The sequence below is a fragment of the Alosa pseudoharengus genome, unplaced genomic scaffold, assembly GCF_046254945.1.
Source record: "Alosa pseudoharengus isolate Yale_2024_CS ecotype anadromous, Long Island Sound unplaced genomic scaffold, YU_APseudo_1.1 YU_APseudo_1.1_scf_42, whole genome shotgun sequence".
Lineage (NCBI taxonomy): Eukaryota > Metazoa > Chordata > Actinopteri > Clupeiformes > Clupeidae > Alosa > Alosa pseudoharengus.
In genome coordinates, this window is record NW_027468784.1 from 327,114 (window position 1) to 347,500 (window position 20,387).

The 20,387-nt window shown below is 45.7% G+C and overlaps 1 protein-coding gene and 2 pseudogenes across 5 annotated transcripts in view; all 3 read right to left on the reverse strand.

The window, feature by feature from the left end:
- Window positions 1–6,629, reverse strand: part of LOC143103449 (protein NLRC3-like) — a 59,092-nt pseudogene extending 52,463 nt beyond the window's left edge.
- A 1,560-nt stretch (window positions 6,630–8,189) lies between these two features.
- LOC143103450 (uncharacterized) lies at window positions 8,190–9,271 on the reverse strand (annotated as a pseudogene).
- A 10,193-nt stretch (window positions 9,272–19,464) lies between these two features.
- LOC143103452 (NACHT, LRR and PYD domains-containing protein 3-like) overlaps window positions 19,465–20,387 on the reverse strand; it is a 46,143-nt gene continuing 45,220 nt past the window's right edge. For all 5 annotated transcript variants that reach the window (XM_076267242.1, XM_076267239.1, XM_076267240.1 and 2 more), the window contains one exon: window positions 19,465–20,387. This exon is cut by the window's right edge and continues 687 nt beyond it. The gene's annotated coding sequence lies outside the window, so the exon portion shown is untranslated.

Sequence of the window (20,387 nt, forward strand, 5' to 3'; positions counted from 1 at the left end):
TGACATTAGGGCAGAGAGGGTGACATACTGTTAGGGCAGAGAGGGTGACATTAGGGCAGAGAGGGTGACATTAGGGCAGAGAGGGTGACATACTGTTAGGGCAGAGAGGGTGACATACTGTTAGGGCAGAGAGGGTGACATTAGGGCAGAGAGGGTGACATACTGTTAGGGCAGAGAGGGTGCCATACTGTTCTCCACTAAGAAACTCTGTAGCTCCTTCAAATGGCCCAGGGACCTGTGATAACTCCGCACTGATGTTCCACTGCTCTGGCTTTAGATCCAGGTAGTGGTGTTTGCCTTTCGGATTGACTGCTGGATCGGAGAGAGCTGCAGTCACAGGCCATCGCTGTTCCAGGAGTCTTGATAACATGTGATGTGTACTGTTCCATCCTGTATCAACATGAGTGGTGGCTTTCCCATCTGCTGTATCAACATGAGTGGTGGCTTTCCCATCTGCTGTTGTTTTTCTTTGAGCTTAGTGCAGGCCAGTTCACTCTTTTTGAAGTGTTCCACTAGGCACCTAGCAGAAGCTACACAACTAGCAATTGTTTTATTGTTTTTGAGTGTGCTCTGCACAACTAAATTTAATGTATGCCCTGCTGTTACGTCCCTCCACTACCTTTGGTGCTGTTTCCTTCCCTGTTGCTGTCATTGTCTCCTTAATTGTGTGCAGGTGTGACCTGTTAGGAGTGGGAGGAGCCACCCCTTTAAATATCTGTGCAGCCGTGCAGTCCAAGAAGACTTGTGTTCCGCTACCACGCCTGTTGTTGGTCTTCCTGTGTTGGTCCTATTCTGTTATAGTTAAACTCCCTTTTTCTGTTGTTTTGTAATTTACCCCATTGTTTAAATAAACCCCTAGACAAAACGAGCCCAATTGACATTTTTGTCATTTTATGTTGTGGCCAGTGCGCCTGGTCATAACATTTGGGCCCTCGTCCGTTTTTGAATCTGGTAGGTTTTTTTTTTTAGTGCGATTTTTGGGTGAGTACCTTAAATTGTTCTGGGTAGAGAAGCGTGCACCTCAATTAGTAAGCCGCCGGGCAGACACTGAGTCTGCCACTTTATTATTTTAGTTTCATTATTTTTGGTGGTATCCTTAGTCGGTACGTTTCGGGGGTTGTGGTAGGCTGCGCAATCGGTCTGCTGCGTCCTCACGAGCTCGACGTTTAAAGTACACCGGGTAGGGGATCCACTGAAGACTAGTGAGGTTAGTTAGTTTTTGTTTGAATTGGTAAGTAGGGTTGGGGTGTAGCAGCGAATCTCCCAGTCCTCCGGTACTCTGTTTTTGTCTTGATTAGTGCATTGCATATAGCTACTGTAGTAGTGTTTAAACAGGCTGAGGTCAAGGTTGGCTGCAGTCATTTTCGGGGCTTTTGCCCATTCGTGTGTAACTTTTCCTCAACTTGTCAGTATTGTGGCGTGGTTTTGTGGTCATTTTGGGGATTTTGCTGACTTTGTTTAGATTTTGTAGTCGTGTAGCAGCCTGTAGTAGGCCAAATTTGTTTTTGTTTTATTTTGGATTGTTCGGCTATATTAATCATGTCTGTGGCTCAGGAGTTTGTGGAAAACCCTTCGGTAGAGGCGTTTAATCGTCTTAAAAAAGACGAACTTTTGGAATTGGCTACGTTTTTTGAAATTGAGTTATCCGCTTCTGAGAAACGCCTAAAACAAAGCATAAAAACTGTCCTGCTACCAGTTTTGGTAGAGAGAAGGGTTCTGCCTCCTGTTGATATGAGTGAATCTATCCGTTTAAAGGAGCTTTCGATTCGGGAGAAAGAATTGGATAACGAGAGAGAGTTGTTGCGCTTAAAAGCCACAGAGAATGAGCTAGAGATTAAACGTTTGGAGTTTAGAGCTAAGCAAGAGAATATTGACATTCACACTGGATCTTTTGACGTTAGTAAAAACATTAGGCTTGTGCCACCTTTTATTGAGCGAGATGTGGAAAAATATTTCCCGCACTTTGAGAAAGTTGCGTCCACCTTGAAATGGCCTAAAGAGGTGTGGACGCTTCTAATTCAGTCAGTCTTAACTGGCAGAGCTCAGGAGGTTTATTCATCACTGTCACTTGAACAAAGTGCGGATTATGATTTGGTTAAGGAACATTCTTCGCTGTTACCAACTGGTTCCCGAAGCATACAGACAGCGCTTTCGGCGGTTTAGAAAGACAGAGCGTCAGACTTATGTCGAGTTTGCACGCGAGAAAGAGGCTTTATTTGATCGGTGGTGTTCATCAAGGGAAATAGACAGCCGGGAAAAGTTACGAGCACTGATTTTAGTTGAAGAGTTTAAAAACTGCTTGCCTGATGCTGTAGCTACGTACCTTAATGAACATAAGGTCGAGTCTCTGCAAGAAGCTGCTGTCTTAGCGGACGAATTTGTACTTACACACAGGGTATTTTCCGAAGACGGGCAAAGGCCTAGGTCTCAGTTCATTCACACAGGAGTCCAGTCTACCAGTCGCTCAGAGCATGCATGTTTCTATTGTAAGAGGCCTGGGCACTTAGTGGCAGAGTGTCCAGTGCTGATGGAGAAACAAGCTGCGAAAGGCGTTGGGCTGATTACAGCGGAGTTAAATTCTGCGTTGCCCTGCCCTGAGTTATCGAGCGCGGTGAAGACTGGCTATGATCCATTTATTAGTGATGGTTTTGTGTCGTTGCCTGGTGACCAACACCTCACTCCAATACGCATCCTACGTGACACTGGTGCTGCGCAATCGTTCATCTTGCACGGTATTCTACCTTTGTCTCGAAGAACAAAAACTTCCGAGAATGTGTTGGTCCGTGGCTTCGAGATGGGCTTTACAGTCGTTCGCATTGACTTAAAATCCAGTGTGATTACCGGACGCGTTGCTGTTGGAGTTTGTCAATCGTTGCCCATTCCTGGCATTTCATTTATACTGGGCAATGATTTAGCTGGCAGCAATGTGTGGAATCGTGTGGGTTCTAAAGTTCTCCATCGGGTGGTTGCTGTGCCTGGCAAGCCAGCAGACCATATCGTGGAGAAGAATCCCAAAGGCTCGTCCTCTCTCGTTAATTTAAATTTTTGTGATTCTTTTTCTAAGTTTAAGAAATCTTGCCAGCCCTTATCCACAGATCGACCATTTAAAGAGGGCGATAAAGTGCGTGTGCAACTTCCCTTCCCTGCCCGTTTCAGTGGTCCGTATGTGGTAAAGCGCAGACCATTTGAACCTGCATGAAAGGTGCTTGAAAGCATCTGATGCATGGAGCTTGATCGTGCAGCCTTTTAACATCAAGATCAAGCTGGTACTGATAAAGTTACTTTATTTATAAGTACCTTAGTCAATGTTTTTATGTCTGCGGTTACTTTGTAACTGTTTTGTCATGTGTTTTTGTTTGTTTGTTTTGTGTGTCTTGTGTGTTTGTTCATGTTTCAGATTACAGCCTTTATTACAGCCTTTCTTGTTTATTGTATTGTTATGGAGACTGGAGTCACCATTTTGGTATGGGGGTGTTACGTCCCTCCACTACCTTTGGTGCTGTTTCCTTCCCTGTTGCTGTCATTGTCTCCTTAATTGTGTGCAGGTGTGACCTGTTAGGAGTGGGAGGAGCCACCCCTTTAAATATCTGTGCAGCCGTGCAGTCCAAGAAGACTTGTGTTCCGCTACCACGCCTGTTGTTGGTCTTCCTGTGTTGGTCCTATTCTGTTATAGTTAAACTCCCTTTTTCTGTTGTTTTGTAATTTACCCCATTGTTTAAATAAACCCCTAGACAAAACAAGCCCAATTGACATTTTTGTCATTTTATGTTGTGGCCAGTGCGCCTGGTCATAACACCTGCACATCTCACAGATACCCACCCATGCCTCTCTCTAAGAATTCTTGCTGCTGCCACCACATTTGCCCCATTATCGTGGACAACTGCCTTTACCTTTTCAAATGGGATCTGAAATTTGGCAGTTGTCTCCTCTAGCCAGTCTGCAATGTTGGCTGCAGTGTGTCTCTCTTCTAGGGGCATTGTGGTTAGGGAGAGGGACTTCATCTCCCAATCTTCCCCCAAGAAGTGGCATGTCACCCCCAGGTAGGCCTCTGTTGCCACACTGGTCCAAATCTCTGTTGTCAGGGCAACACACTCTGTTTGCTTTAAGACAGCTTGCAATTTCTCTGTGATCTCTCTGTGTTTCTTCTCCATCAGTTGTGTGAAATATGTTCTTGATGGCAGGTTGTATTTAGGATTGAAAGTTGAGATCATGTTTCTAAATCCCTTGTCCTCCACCATGGACAGTGACCTCATATCGGTCACGAGCATGTTCAGAATGCTCTCTGTAAAAATTGCAGCTTGAACAGTGCATGACTGAGCTGGGCGAACAAAGCTGTCCATACTCCGTTGTGAAGTGCTGAGAGGGGGAAAAGAAGGACAAGCAATGTAATTTATATTAATATGCACAACAAGTTTCATGCTGTAGTCCTGACATCAAAGTAAATATCTGTTTTATGTAGATTTCTACACCTGCAGCATTTACCATTAGGCTACTAACAAATCATATAATTTCTAGGGTGAGCCTATTTGCTATGGTAACCTAGCAACGTGTGTGTGTTTGTGTGTGCACGTGTGCTGTGTGTGAGGGAGAGGGAGAGAGACAAGATGAGGGTGTGTGTGTGTGTGTGTGTGTGTGTGTGAAGAAGGGGTTCTATAAGTTTACTACTTAAAAACATCAAAGCTAAACATCATATCTAGTCAAACCACATCACGACATCGCTACAAATACAGTATGCGATTAAAATCAGCGAACATCAATGGAGGCTATGTTACCTTGTTTCAGCGACGCTTGGTGAAGCAGCATGTGGATGTTTTCTGTTCAAATGCTGAATCATTGACGTCGTACTGCTGTGGTATGCCAGGTATACTTTGCAGTGAGTACATTGAACCTTGTTCTCCTCCTCTTTGAGAATGTAATGATCCCAAACTTTAGACATTTTCTGCCGTTTATGGGGCTCTTGGCTCGCTGCCATCGCGCCAGATAAATTCAGAATGTATCACGATTCACGCGCTAGTGGTGTGCTTCCTGAACAACGGTCCGTGTGGAACAATCAGATCCCTGCGCTTATAGTACGCGTCATATGAATTTAACGAGGCTTCGAGGCAGAGTTTTTGCCTTGAGAAATTTTTGTAATCGAGTTAATCGAGTAACTCGATGAATCGTTTCAGCCCTAGTGGTAATGCAGTAATATAGAACAACAAGCTGTCAACGTGGGGTTGTGCTGGATTATACAGCGGCACTGAACGCAATTCAGCCAATCATAATTAAGGACCGGAACTATCTGTTTTAGAATGTGTAGTAAAAATGCACACACACAGACACACACACACACACACACACAGACACACACACACAACCTCGCTGTGCTGTAACAGACAGACACACAGAGTCAAGATCTTACTGTCCAGTAGAAGAGTCTCCTCCTGTAAATTGGATTCCTCTATCCATGGAATCATCACTCTTCATGGACACACGGGAGGGTGTAGGGGAGGGGGGGGTCACCGGTATGGAATCATCATCATCATCATCTTCATGGTGTAGCGCCGGGGATCCTAAAGAAAAAGTGGAGAACTTTCATCAGGAGAACATTCCTGTCTCTACTCACACACACACACACACACACATTATGGCCTCCTGTTAGAGCTAGCCTATAGCTGCGTGCTGTGTGCATGTAATTGACGTATGTGCAGGGTAGAAATTCAACTGAATTTGCATTAACTCAAGTTGTTTTAATTAATATTATGCTGCAAGATTTTTTTTTCAACTACATTTAATTTCCCTGTTTTAGACTTCCTTGCAATATTAAACATTCCCAGTTTATTCCCATCAATTCCCATGGAAAGCTTTGAAAATTCCTGGAATGTTGCACCCTGACGTCAGTTGTTGGTTCAGAACGTGGTTCAGAACGCCCATGTCAGCTGACCACGGCTAAGTGAATCTTGGGTGCATTTCACCGGTGTCGGCCGCAAACAGTTATTATGTGTTAATGCATTTTATTTATTTAATTCACAGCGTAGAGAACAACAACTCAGCCAACAGTCATGACGGTGTAGTGGTTGGTTAGTTAGCGTGGATACGTATAGTTTATACGGCCTGCTCAACTGTGGGTCGCTTTCCGTTTGAATTGCAAATTCCGTAATATGGTCAACTCCTTATTTTATCATTAACCACACCGTTTCAACTAGAAACGCAGAATGCTAAAAACATGGAGCAAGCAAACATGCATGCAGTATTGTAACATCGAGAGTTTTTATGAACAGCAAACTCGTGACAGCAATAAGCTAGGCTAACTCTGATCACCACTTCATGTGATCTCCCATCCAGCTTCTGATCAAAGACATTAGGCCTACTGCTTAAAATTTGACTTGAATCATAAACAACACACGTTACACAGTGAACCACAGACTTCGGAAAACTTCTCCGCTACGAAGCATTTGACAGCTTGTTCTACAGTAGAACTTCTACTGTACCATACAGCTCAATTCCTTACTTTTGACTTGAATCATGAATCAAATGCTCCGAACGTTTCAGTGTTTGACAAAGCCTCTCGCTTTGTCCATCCCTAAATAAAACAACTAATTTTGTGATTAATGTTGTTTATATCTCTTACCCTCGTAGCCTTCTTCCTAATGCACAAAAATGTTCTTCTTCTCTACTTTTGTAGTATACCGCCACCAACTGTACAGGAGTGTGTAATACCATGAACGTTACATTTCTAAGCTTTGCATTAATTCAGAACAAACAAACAAAAGCAAAACAAACAAACAAACATACAAACACAAAATGAACACTTCTATTCGTTCCATTATACAGTATTATTATATTATATGGGCATCCGTTGCCTACTCTTAAAATGGGTGTTGTACACTATCCACGGATGGGTTAAATGCAGAGAACAAATTCCTTGTATATACTTGGCCAATAAACCTGATTTACATTTACATTTGTATTAAGATAAACAAATAAAGCTTTGGTTTTTCTCGATTGCTTTGACCTGCTTAAGGAAACTGGGATCCACTTGGTCTTCATGAACACTTTCTTTGCACAGCAGAAGTCATCGCTTGCGAATGTGTTCACACATTTTTGGGTTCACACATTTCTCACACCCTTTTGCAAAACAGTTAACACAGGTGTCATTCAAAAGCCCCAAACTCTATTGGTTTTCCCGTGCTAAACAAAAGGAAAACATCTTTTCACAGGTACAGATTCGTTGCATAAGTCTGAATCTGAAAGTTTACTGGAGGTCTATTTCGATGAAAGTTGTAGTTCAATGAAATATACAGTATCTTGCTAGGTGTTTGCTGTATGTCTTACATGTCAATGACAGTTACATCTTGGGAGGAATGAATAAATTCTTTATTTATTCAGTACATTTTGTCTTTTCACAGTTTTTTTCTGATACCAAAAAATGAGAAAGTAATGGAACAGACATAGCAAAAATGCTCAATTTGAGAACTAGATTTTGCATTTTGTTGTCCAGTGTGTAATGATTGATTAAAGAGTGTTTTTGGCAACACGTTGTAGTGTTTGAAGGCAAGATTTGCTTTTGCTGCATGTTTTAAGTGTTTTGAGAGAGTAACAGCCTTTTGCAGGTAAAATGTGTCATTTTGTCCAGAGTGCTTTTGTTCAGACACTGGTGTTAACTGTTTTGAGAATGTGATGTCAGAGTTGACACAGGTATCAAAACGATCAAGAAAAACGTCTGGGTTACAGCTGTAACCTCGGTTCCCTGAGTAGGGACCAGACCTATTACTCATGGGACTTGATCGATCGCCAGATGATCCAATCGAAGCTCAGTACTACAATCACGCCGAATGGCAGATGGAAGCGTCAGTCTAGAGCCCGCCCTCTGGCGCTACTATAATACTACTGACGCCCATCCCTCTGTCTTCTTATCAGCAGAGACACAGAGTGCAGACCAGTAATAGGTCTGGTCCCTACTCAGGGAACCGAGGTTACAGCTGTAACCCAGACGTTCCCTATCGCAGGAACTGTGACCTATTACTCATGAGACCGTGTCCAATCACGCACCATCTGTGTCGAGGCAGGAGGTACCATTCGTACGTGTGACAACACAGTATATGACGGCATATATGAGTGCTGGGTCAATAATGGGCTAGGACACCCCGAGTATGGAGATACAGTGTATGGCCATAAAAGGGAAGAGAACAAGTGCCTGTGCATACATTTCAAGTGCCGGTGAAGCTGGCACCGAGTACGGCCTGTGAAACAGACGATTTGGTTACATCCAGCATGTAAAATCGGGCAAATGTGTGGATGGAAGTCCACCCTGCTGCCCTGCAGATATCGTCCACAGACACGCCTTTGTAGAGAGCCCATGAAGATGACACCCCCCGTGTGGAGTGAGCACGTAACCCCACGGGTGGTTCCAGTTCAATGGCCTCCACTATCCAGTGTGCCAGTCTGCTCTTGGAGAGGGCCTTGCCCCGTGAGGCTGACCCATGACACACAAACAGTTGGTCACAGCACCTGAACTCTTTAGTTCTATCCAAGTAGAGGCGCAGTGCGCGTACTGGGCATAGTTTATGCAATGTCTCTTCTTCCACCGAAGCGAAGGGCGGTGGAGAAAAACTCGCCAGCTCAATCACCTGACTCTGGAGAGGAGCTGCAATCACCTTGGGAATAAAAGATGGGTTAGGGCACAGCACCACCTTTTCTCCCCCTGCTGAGAAGCGTAAGCAAGGTGGATGCACCGAAAGTGCATGTATTTCACTTACCCGCTTGGCAGAGGCCAGCGCCACCAAAAGCGCGGTCTTTAGGGAAAGTGTCTTTGTGTCCACTGACTGGAGGGGCTCAAAGGGCGGCTCCGTCAAAGCACGTAGAACTACTGTCAAATCCCATGTCGGGAAGAGAACAGGTCGGGCCACTTTAAGGCCAAGGGGCTGGCACCTCCAATGCCAAAGTGACACGCAGAAATAGCCGCCACATACACCTTTATAGTAGAGGCGGCTTTACCTTGGTCCAATAATTCCTGGAGAAAATTCAGGATCACTATGACCGAGCACTGGAAGGGGTCATGACCCCTGGCAGAGCACCACTGGTCAAAAATACGCCACTTTAAAGTGTAAAGTGCCCGTGTGGAAAACGCCCTAGCACTTTGAATAGTTTTTACCACTGCATCAGACAGGCCTGTCTCGGACAGTTTTACCCTTTCAGCTGCCAGGCTGCTAGTTTCCATAGCGCCGGCCGCGGGTGCCAAATCGTGCCGTGGCCCTGTGTCAGGAGATCCCGACGCAGTGGAATCTCCCATGGTGTGCCCACCGTCAGCCTGCAAAGGTCTGCATACCAAGGCTGGTTGGGCCACCTCGGGGCGACTAGGATGAGTGACTGGTGTTCCTCTCTCACTCTGGCCAGAACATGTGGGAGGAGGGCCACTGGTGGGAAGGCATACAGCTGGCCGACGGGCCAGGGGTGTGCCAGTGCATCCACCCAAATGGGGGGCTGTCCCCTCCCAGGGAAAACCATAGGGGACATTGTGTGTTCTGTCGTGACGCAAACAGGTCGACATCGGCCTTGCCAAAACGCGTCCAAATCTCCTCCACTACCTGAGGGTGTAGTCGCCAGTCCACTGCACGTGGGTTGCCCCTGGACAGAAGATCTGCACCCACATTGATGCGCCCCGGAATATGCACTGCTCGGAGGGAGAGGATATCACTCCTCTCCGTCCATAAAAGAAGACGGACTGCCACCTGAAATAGAGGGCGGGACCGTATCCCTCCCTGTCGGTTGATGTAAGTGAGGGCAGACGTGTTGTCTGTCCTGATAAGCACGTGCAGAAACCGTTGGAGGGCCAACCACACTGTGAGGAGCTCCAAAACGTTTATGTGTCCTTTCTCCATATTGACAGAGCTGTCATGCACCGGGGGGTGACTAACACCCGGCGGTGTCTGTCCCTGCATGGGTGTAGTTTTTGGGAACCGTACCACATTTGGAAATGTCTCATGCGGAGCAGGCCCATAGGCAGTGCTACCGCTGCCGCAGCCATCATGCCAAGTAAAATTTGGCACTGTAGAGATGTCACATGTTTGCCCCGTGTGAACATCTTGACTGCTGTCAGCAACTTCCCCATCCGTTCCTGGGACAAGCGAATGCGCATTTCCCTGGAATTCAGTTCCATCCCCAGAAAAACAGCAGACCGGGCTGGTGTGAGTACACTCTTTGCGTGATTCACAATAAACCCCAGCCTCTCCAAATGGGCCACAGTCATGCCAACATGAAGAGAGGCTTCTGCTTCTGAGCTGGCACACAGTAACCCGTCGTCGAGATACTGGTAAATTCTTACCCCCTGGTGGCGTAACGGCGCTAGCGCGGCTTCGAGGCATCGTGTGAACACATAGGGGGAGAGAGCTAACCCAAAGGGCAGAACTCTGTACTCGTAAGCGTAGAAGTTTCCTGTGTCTGACGTGAATGGGTACGTGAAAGTAGGCAGACTTCAGATCTAGGATTACAAACCAATCGTTTTTGCGAATGCACCCGACTAAACGATGTGGAGTGAGCATTCGAAATTTCCGCGTCATTAAACATTTGTTCAGTGACCTTAGGTCTAGTATTGGGCGCCAGCTTTTGTCTTTTTTGGGAACCAAAAAATATCTGCTGTAAAACCCTTTTGCCATCTCGTGTCTTGGAACCCTTTGTATAGCTCCGCTTTGGAGAAGTGAGGTTATCTCGTCCTGTAGGACGTGCGCTTGAGTGTCTGGGACAGATGACTCTAACACGCTCCTGAAACGCGGGGGAGGGCGTGCAAAATTCAGCACGTACCCCTTCGTTACCGTTCTCAGGATCCAGGGGCTTACAGAGCATGCACGCCAAGCCTCTGCGTTCTGTGCCAAAGCGGGGAAAATTAGTTTCATGTCCGCTCCCTTTATTGCCGAATGAGGGAGGGACAGAATTTTGGTTTCCCTGTGCAGGGGGCTCGTGAGAGCGGTGGTGCAAGGGGGGGCTACTATTCTTGTCTGTGGAGTGGAGGGGGGGCCAAGCTTTATTTGACAAAGCAAACATTTGACTGGGCATGAGATTGGGCAGGTCAAAAGTGTATGTGGGCACATGTTCGGGCATATAGATGGGCGAACTGAGTGTGCTTGTGTACTTACGTTTGGACACATGTGTGGGCAAACTAGATGTGTTTTTGTGCACTTTTCTTTGGCTGTGTCCAGGGAAAGAAAAGGCCTCTTTGGTGGGAGCGGATGGCTGCACTCCCACGTCCCCCTCCTCTTCACTCGCGTCCTAGGGCTGTGTTAGTCGCTCCGTGGAGCTCTGCCTGGAGCGCGGTTGTTGGCGGTTGTCTCGCCTCCTCTGCAGGTTCTGCTGCTGGGGTGGCGGAGCCTGGGGCGTGCGGAACGGCTGCCGGTTCCAGCCCCTGGGGTACTGGGACTTCGGTGGCGGTGCCAGCGATGCCTTCCCAGCTTCCCTCTTTGGTGGTGGCCTGGGACCCTCCGGGTAGCCGAAACGCCGAGCGGGGGGTGGCCCTGTTGAACGTGGCATACAGGCCTGAAGAGCCTCACGGTTCTTCATGTCCGCTTCAAACTTTGCAGTCATCAGCGTGACCGCTTCACCGAAAATCCCACGTGCGTTGACAGGTGCGTCAAGCAAGGGGCTCTTTTCCGCGTCGGAGAGGCGTGAAAGAGAAAGCCACAGGTACCGTTGTGACACAATCAAGGCACCCATGTTACGTCCTATTGCCTGTGCAGCACACCTTGTGAGCCGGAGAAAAGGTCCGCAGCTTTCCTCAACTCAGTCACCACCTCCGGATCCCCACGCGACTCGGCCAACTCCGTGAGAAGTTTGGACTGGTATCGCTGGAGTAAGGCCTGAGTATTGATAGCGCAAGCCGCTTGACCAGCCGCTAGATAGGCCTTCTCGGTGATCACAGTTTGCTGCTTACCCGCACGGGAGGGCAGCACAGGCTTCTTTCCGATCCTCATGGTTGGAGCCGCGGGGCTTAGGTAGCTAGCTACTGCATCCTCGACTGGCGGGAAACTGAGGTAGCCTAGCTCGTTAGCCTTGTCCACATCCAGAAAGGCATCGAAGCCACGGACCGGGGAGCGGGCCGAAAAAGGGTTACCCCAGAATTTTGTCAGTTCCCTGTGAACATCTGGGAAGAGCGGAGTCGGGGCGGGTCCTGAAACAGGCGGCGCACCGAAAAACTCGCCATCCAAAAGAGAAGCCACCCGCGCGGGCGGCTCGGCCGCCGGTATGCCTAGTTTAGCCGCAGCACGTTGGGCTAGCTCGCGTAGCTCCGAAGCTAGCGGCCTGCTAGCCACGTTCTCCTGCATCAATGGTGGATCCTCGCTGGATGCTTCCGTTGGTGCATTCAAATCATCAAAATCCTCGTCGGACTCCATACCGAACACGAAATAGCCTTCAGACTCTGGAGGGAAGTCTCGGGGTAGGACCAGGGGGGGCGTGAAGCCGGCTCTGGGTGCCATGTGCTCTGGGGAGAAGGTATCCTCTGGGGCTAGCGGAGTTAGCAGCTCCATAGACTCTTCCTCTTCCTCTCCCTCTGTTGCCGTCGTGGATGCCGGGTTCGGTTCGGCGACATCCACGGTTGACCGAGTCCAGTGATCAAGGCGTTTCTTGATTCTCGCTAGGGGCATGGAGGCGCAGGCCCGACAGGGGTTTTCGTCGTCCTTGAATGCCGCCTCAGCGTGAGCTCTACCCAAGCAGTCAAGGCAGCGGCGGTGCTGGTTGTCCCCCTTCGCCCTGGGATGACCGCATTGGTAGAGTCGAGACATGTTAAAGTCGAAACGAAACCGTTGGCACTCAAAGCTAGTGAACTCACACCGGCTTTCGCGAGTTAGAAGCCACACGGTAGAAGCTAACTTCTGAAATGCTAAGTACAGTACGAGCTGTTGGACATTCAATCGCGAAGCGATTAAGAAGACAGAGGGATGGGCGTCAGTAGTATTATAGTAGCGCCAGAGGGCGGGCTCTAGACTGATGCTTCCATCTGCCATTCGGCGTGATTGTAGTACTGAGCTTCGATTGGATCATCTGGCGATCGATCAAGTCCCATGAGTAATAGGTCGCAGTTCCTGCGATAGGGAACTGTAACCAACTCTAATTTGAATGAAATGAAGGAATTTGAACACTTTAAGATATGGCTAAACTCAACTTCAGTAGTGACTGTGGTTAAAGTCTTGCCAAAGATCCCAAAGGCACACTGCTTGATATAATTAAAAAGCCTTTAATATGATGGGCTGACTCGTTGCGACTGTCTTCTTTAGAGATCTAAACACTGACTAATTCCCAAGTCCCTATAACACTACTGTCTTCTTCAGAGCCTAAACACTGACTAATTCCCAAGTCCCTATAACAAAGAGGAGGTTCAGGCAATTAGGTAGGACTAAGTGGCAGGTGCATAGACTCCACCTATCAATCAGTTACTGATGCACCATGTCACACATCAAAACATCATACACACATCAAGTTAAAAACAATACTACTTATGAGGACTACAATAATCACTTCATAAGGGCTACAAAAACAGTTGAACTACAAACACTTTGCAATTGCTTTGTTTTTATTTACAGTAAGCAACGCTAATTTGAATGAAATTAAGGAATTTGAACTACAAACACTTTGCAATTGCTGTGTTTTTATTTATTCAATTTTGCAACGAACGGTTAGTTACTGTAACTATACATCATTAAAAATGGGTGTCTCAACTGTACAGTCAAATGCACCTCATGTTTATGAGCTAATTGTGAAAAATATAAACTACTTATGGGTATTACATGTATCATATTGATTGAAAATATTTTAGTCTACAAGCTAAGGAAGTGGCATGTGGAATGTCATGTGGAAAATCACTTGTTTTCAGTATCTATTTTTTGTTTGATTTTGTGTGGGCAAAAAGTGTCTCAACTGTACTCAGTCTACCCTACAAAAGGTGTTTACTGTAGGTCTATTCCAATGAAAGTTCAATGAAATTTGTCTTCCCCAGGTGTTTACTGTAGGTCTTACATGTCAATGACAGTTACATCTTGGGAGGAATGAATAAATTACTTTTTAAGTGAAAGTAAGAGCATAGAGAGGCCAGAGAAAGTTACAGTTGCTTCTGACATAAAGAAGGTGAAACTGGTGCTCTGAATAGCAATTCTGTTGCCTTTCAATGTTTTTCTTACTGACACAGACATGTAACCGCAATAAAATATTTCACCGCAAAACAGACATGCGCTTTCATGGGCAGTTTTCGTAGGCCTACATACGGGAATACCTAATTACTGTAGGCGCATTTTACGCTTCTCCTCCCATATTTTCACATGAAACGTACACTTTCCCCTGACCCTCCTATGAATGCATATGCATGACACGGAAAAGCACAATTTGCCATTTTCAGCTCCTGAGACAGGCAGTCTGCGCTTTGACCTCAGTGTGGTCTGTTTGTACATACCTCGCTATGTTTTTACACGCATGTTGCGCAACAAATATTTGGTGGAGTATTTTTACAGTGGAGGCACCGCACTATTATTTATTGTCCTTCATTTTAGCCTACTGGTATTCAGGAACCTCAGCCAGCTCACCATTCCAGCGCTGAGAATTCAGGATCCTGTTTGCGTTTTACATAGCCAACTAGATCGGCACGAAACTTGGGCGTTGTAATTGATGACCGACTTAACTTCTCTGAGCATATAGCTTCTATTGCAAAATCATGTCGGTTTATGCTTTACAACATTAGGAAGATCAGACCTTATCTGACACAAGATTCCACACAACTTCTTGTTCAGACCATGGTCATTTCTAAGCTGGACTATTGTAATTCACTATTAGCTGGCTTACCCGCTTGTGTAACAAGATCATTACAGCTGATTCAAAATGCTGGAGCACGCCTGGTCTTCAATCAGCCAAAGAGGACACATGTAACTCCTCTCCTAGTTACTCTCCATTGGCTCCCTATACCAGAATTAAATTTAAATCTCTCACTTTGGCCTATAGGACACTAACTAGATCTGCTCCTAGTTATTTTAATTCAATAATCAAGCCTTACATCCCCAACCGCCCACTGCGGTCTTCTGGTGAGCGTATGTTGTGTCGACCAGTAATGAAAACTGGGTCTAATTCCAGACTCTTTTCTTCAGTGGTTCCATGTTGCAGTGCTCTCCGTTCCTGTGGTAGTTTTGGGTAGTTTAAGAGGGGTCTAAAGACATTCCTATTCAACATATACTTAGTTGTTTAAGCGCTTATGTGTTATGGTTTATATAATGTTGTTTTATTTTAATTGGGCTGTTAATTAATTTGACATTATTCCACTGCTTGGTTGAATTTCCCATTGTCCTACGTAATTTAGAACGACCATTAACCGTATGTTATCTGCACACCTATGAAGTAGATCCATTTTTTGGCCGTATCACACTTGTATATTAATTCGCCGAACTCGTTGTGAAGTTTAAATGAACTGTCACGTTGCATCCGAGCTGTAAAATGCAGACGTTCAGAACATTGCAACATTGTAGCATATGACGGAGGTGGCTTTTAGCTAGATGGATGACAGCAGGCTAAGTAAAATAGCAATGTTTCAAAGCTAAAGTTCATCAGAATCTTGGGATACGCCCGCTTGACAACGGGAGAGATAGAACTAACGACTGGCCTTTGGCCGTAGCAACCATCCATTTAGAACTAGTAACGGCAGTTTGTCCTGTGAGTTGAGAAATTAGTTGATATGTGTTGGAAGAAATTCGTTCTACAAACAAGACAGTTTTAGCGATTAAAACGTTTAAATTGTAACATGAAATTAACACAACACAAGTGGCAACAGTGGAATAAGCGGGATAATGGACTCCACGGTGGTCTGTTCACAGAAGTTAATGCACTACGAGGTTTAAACAGCCCTCTGCTTCGCGTCGGGGCCGTTTTACAACCTCGACAGTGCATTAACTTCTGTGAACAGACCACCGTGTCGTCCATTATCCCTTACTTATTGTTTATTATTGATATTCTCCTTAATGTAGTCTTAGCATGTCATTGTTTTTTTATATTATTGATTGAATTGACATTGTTTTATTATTGCCTTTCCCCTTTTTTTCCCCATTGCTTTTTTATTAGGCTATTGATTGAATTGATATTATTGTGTAGGCTACTATAACTATTCTCCTTACTATATTTGACCTACATTTTAATCTGTTCCCTGTTCAATTTTAAATTTTATTATGTTGTTTATGTGGCAGATTCAAAAGGGGAAAGTAGTAGCAGACTACGCCACCTAGGGTATTTGTCACCACTAGGAAATTAGTCACCAATTCACACACACCCTTGCTAATTGGCAACACAGGTTCGACACATGCTAGACAGAGACGTGTTTTTATAAAAAATATATCTATTTATTATACAAATGGAGCTACAGAATTTGACATAAAAACAAGACAGGACAGGGGCTTGATCACTGGTGGAACAGCAGAGGGAGAGAGACAGAGCTATCGTGCACACAATTTACACTGCACTGCAAACAAGTTATGACACTTCAACACAACTCACACTGCAACAAGTGACAAATTCACGTCAGGCACACCAGGTGAAACTAAAGACTGTAACCACCAGTCAAGCCCCCCTGTTTCTAGTGGTACTGAACTAGGACAAACAAATAACACAAAATACAACAGTTGCACAAAAGAAAATAACATCCAGAGACAAAACAGCAGCCCGTTGGTGATGGCAGGCAATGCACCAGGTGGCCAATCTTCAACGATCAAATGTGCCGTCTCTATAAAAATACAAAGATTATAGTTACTCCTTTTACCTATTTGATAAAAAACGGCGAGTAGGTGAGCCTCAGCGTGAAGGAGCTTACCTTCAAGCCACACAGAATAAAATCCTAGGAGGGACCAGCCCTGTCCAAATCACGTCGCCCAGTAGCCGCAACTCCTTACAGAACAGCGATACTTGATGTCACTTGGCTGTACAGCAGCCCATCCGGACGCCAACCAGTCAGCCAAAGCAGTGCATTTCACCGACAACACCATGATCAGGTCAGGCAGGAAAAGGCAGGAGTGCTCTCACGGGAAGCACCTCCCTGCCAATATATTAGTGAAAGGCTAATGACTGGGCGTGTCTGTCAATCATGATAATCAGTGAGAGACAGACAACAGAGGGCAGGACCTGCTTACCCTGCTACATTTTGTATTTATGTGTCGCTTTGGACAAAGGCGTCTGCTAAATCCATAACCATAACCATAACATAGTGATATAGTGCCTGATGTGCACACCCGTTAAGAAGAGGTTCCATTCTAATCATTCTAATGTAAACATTCTAATCTGTTCCATTGTTTTACATACTGAGAGTGCCTGGTGTGCACACCCGTTAAGAAGGGGTTACATTCTAATGTAAACATTCTAATCTGTTCCCTGTTATGTTTGAAATATGATGTTGTTTTTTTGACCTGTGTGTCGCTTTGGACAAAGGCGTCTGCAAAGTCCCATAACCATAACCATAACAAATACGCCTGAAGTGGGCGCAAAAGCATTACTACATCAGTTTCAGGGTGTCTCAGGATGTGAGGCTGCATATGTGGGTGTGTGTGTGTGTGTTGTGTTTTAATGGTGAACACACACTTCCTGTCAGGATGCTGTTGGTTCTGCTGAAGTGCACTGAAGAGGGCACTGCCAGTTAGTGCAGGACACTGCTGAATTGAGGGTACTGGGGGAGGTGCGTGTTAGTGCAGGACACTGCTGAATTGAGGGGTGGACAGAGGGAGGTGCGTGTTAGTGCAGGACACTGCTGAATTGAGGGGTGGACAGAGGGAGGTGTGTGTTAGTGCAGGACACTGCTGAATTGAGGATACTGGACAGAGGGAGGTGTGTGTTAGTGCAGGACACTGCTGAATTGAGGGTACTGGGTGGGCAGAGGGAGGTCTGTGTTAGTGCAGGACACTGCTGAATTGAGGGTACTGGACAGAGGGAGGTGTGTGTTAGTGCAGGACACTGCTGAATTGAGGGTACTGGACAGAGGGAGGTGTGTGTTAGTGCAGGACACTGCTGAATTGAGGGTACTGGGTGGGCAGAGGGAGGTGAGTGTTAGTGCAGGACACTGCTGAATTGAGGGTACTGGACAGAGGGAGGTGAGTGTTAGTGCAGGACACTGCTGAATTGAGGGTACTGGACAGAGGGAGGTGTGTGTTAGTGCAGGACACTGCTGAATTGAGGGTACTGGGTGGGCAGAGTTGTTGGAGTTGAGCAGGCCCAGGAACCTGAATGTTGGAGATGAGCAGGCCCAGGAACCTGAATGTTGGAGATGGTTAAAATAAAGGACAAAATAAAATAAATAAAAATAAAAATCTCCCATGACCCTCCTATGAATGCATAATGTATGCATGAGATGGAAAAGCGCAGGCAGTCTGCGCTTTTACCTCAGTGCTGCCTGTTTGTACAGACCTCGCCATGTTTTTACGTGCACTTTGCGTAACAAATACGCCTGAAGTGGGCGCAAAAGCGTTAGTACATCTGGCCCTCAGTGTCGGAGTGAAGATGTAAGGAGCAGAATATAACAGAAGATGAGAATAAAACACAGTTAGCGCTCCACTGGAAATAAATGAGCCCTTCATGCAGCTAGTCTATTGCACAGTGAGATGGGACCAGTGAGATGGGACCAGTACTGACCAGTGAGATGGGACCAGTACTGACCAGTGAGATGGGACCAGTACTGTACAGTGAGATGGGACCAGTGAGATGGGACCAGTACTGACCAGTGAGATGGGACCAGTGAGATGGGACCAGTACTGACCAGTGAGATGGGCCCAGTAAGATGGGACCAGTGAGATGGGACCAGTACTGCACAGTGAGATGGGACCAGTACTGTACAGTGAGATGGGACCAGCACTGACCAGTGAGATGGGACCAGTACTGACCAGTGAGATGGGACCAGTGAGATGGGGCCAGTACTGACCAGTGAGATGGGACCAGTTAGATGGGACCAGTACTGTACAGTGAGATGGGACCAGTGAGATGGGACCAGTACTGCACAGTGAGATGGGACCAGTACTGTACAGTGAGATGGGACCAGTACTGACCAGTGAGATGGGACCAGTGAGATGGGACCAGTACTGACCAGTGAGATGGGCCCAGTACTGCACAGTGAGATGGGACCAGTACTGATCAGTGAGATGGGACCAGTACTGACCAGTGAGATGGGACCAGTTGCTGATGTTATCACACATGTAGCCTAACAGACAACCTGTCAAATATATAAAGACGATATGCAATGCAACACTCAAATGATGAATATATTTTTGCAGTGAGACATTTAAAAGATTAGTTTAAGAAATTAAATCAGTCACAAAGTCAGTTCTGTGGAGAAAACACACACACACACACTCCTCTTTGTGTGTCATTAGATTAGATTAGTTTGAACTTTATTATCAGTGTGCAGAGTACAAGAACAAAGACAAAGAAAGTTATAATGACTATGTACTGTATTCAAAGTAGGTACAAACTCAACAATTTACAAGGAAAAAACAGATTCATCTGAATTTATTAATTACAGTAAATATAATTACATTGTAAAAGAAATGATATGTTCACTTGTGGCCTCATGTACACACACACACACACTAATCAAATAAAGAATAGAAATCAACTTAAAACTCAATTAGGCTCCTACACCACTACTGACTGTCTCCTGCCCCATAACACACACACACACACACACACACACACACAGACAGAAAGACAGACTGTAATTCTGGTTATCTACTAGGGTGATCTGTTGAGTTAAATATCATTCAGCAAAACATGAGAGGCTGAAGTTTAACGGGGTAGACAAGGGAAACGTCCGGTGGATTGTAATGGCAGTTCTGCTGTCCAGATTGAACAGAAAAGTTGTTGAGAAAGGAGTCTTTATGATGAGGTTCAGTTTCACTTGCGCAGACGTATGAATGAGCGCTCACATTACTACCCCCCAATTGTAAAAACGTAAAAAGGACGATGGTGTTGTAGAAATGTAGCGGAGTAAAAGTACAGATAATTGCTGCAAAATGTAACAAAGTAAAAGTCAAAAGTGTGCACTATAGATTCTACTTAAAGTAAATTACAAATACGTGGAACATTTACTTAAGTACAGTAACGAAGTATTTGTACTTCGTTACATTCCACCACTCTAACTCTCCATGGACTTCTGACCAGGTTTCTCTTGGTCAGTGGCGTAATGCATTTTCGGTTGTGTACGATAGCGATTTTAGACAACGCGCCAGATCCCGTCCTTAGGTTGCTAATTGCCACACCCCCTGGCGCGTTGTTTAACATAAGAGACGTGTAAAATAGGAATTTAACTTTGCGCTGGGCAAATAACTAGCTTTCCGCCATGCGCCAGGTTGTAACATATCGCCCCAGAGCTGAGGGACGTCACATAGATGTTAATACAGCGTCCATCCCAGTCCAGA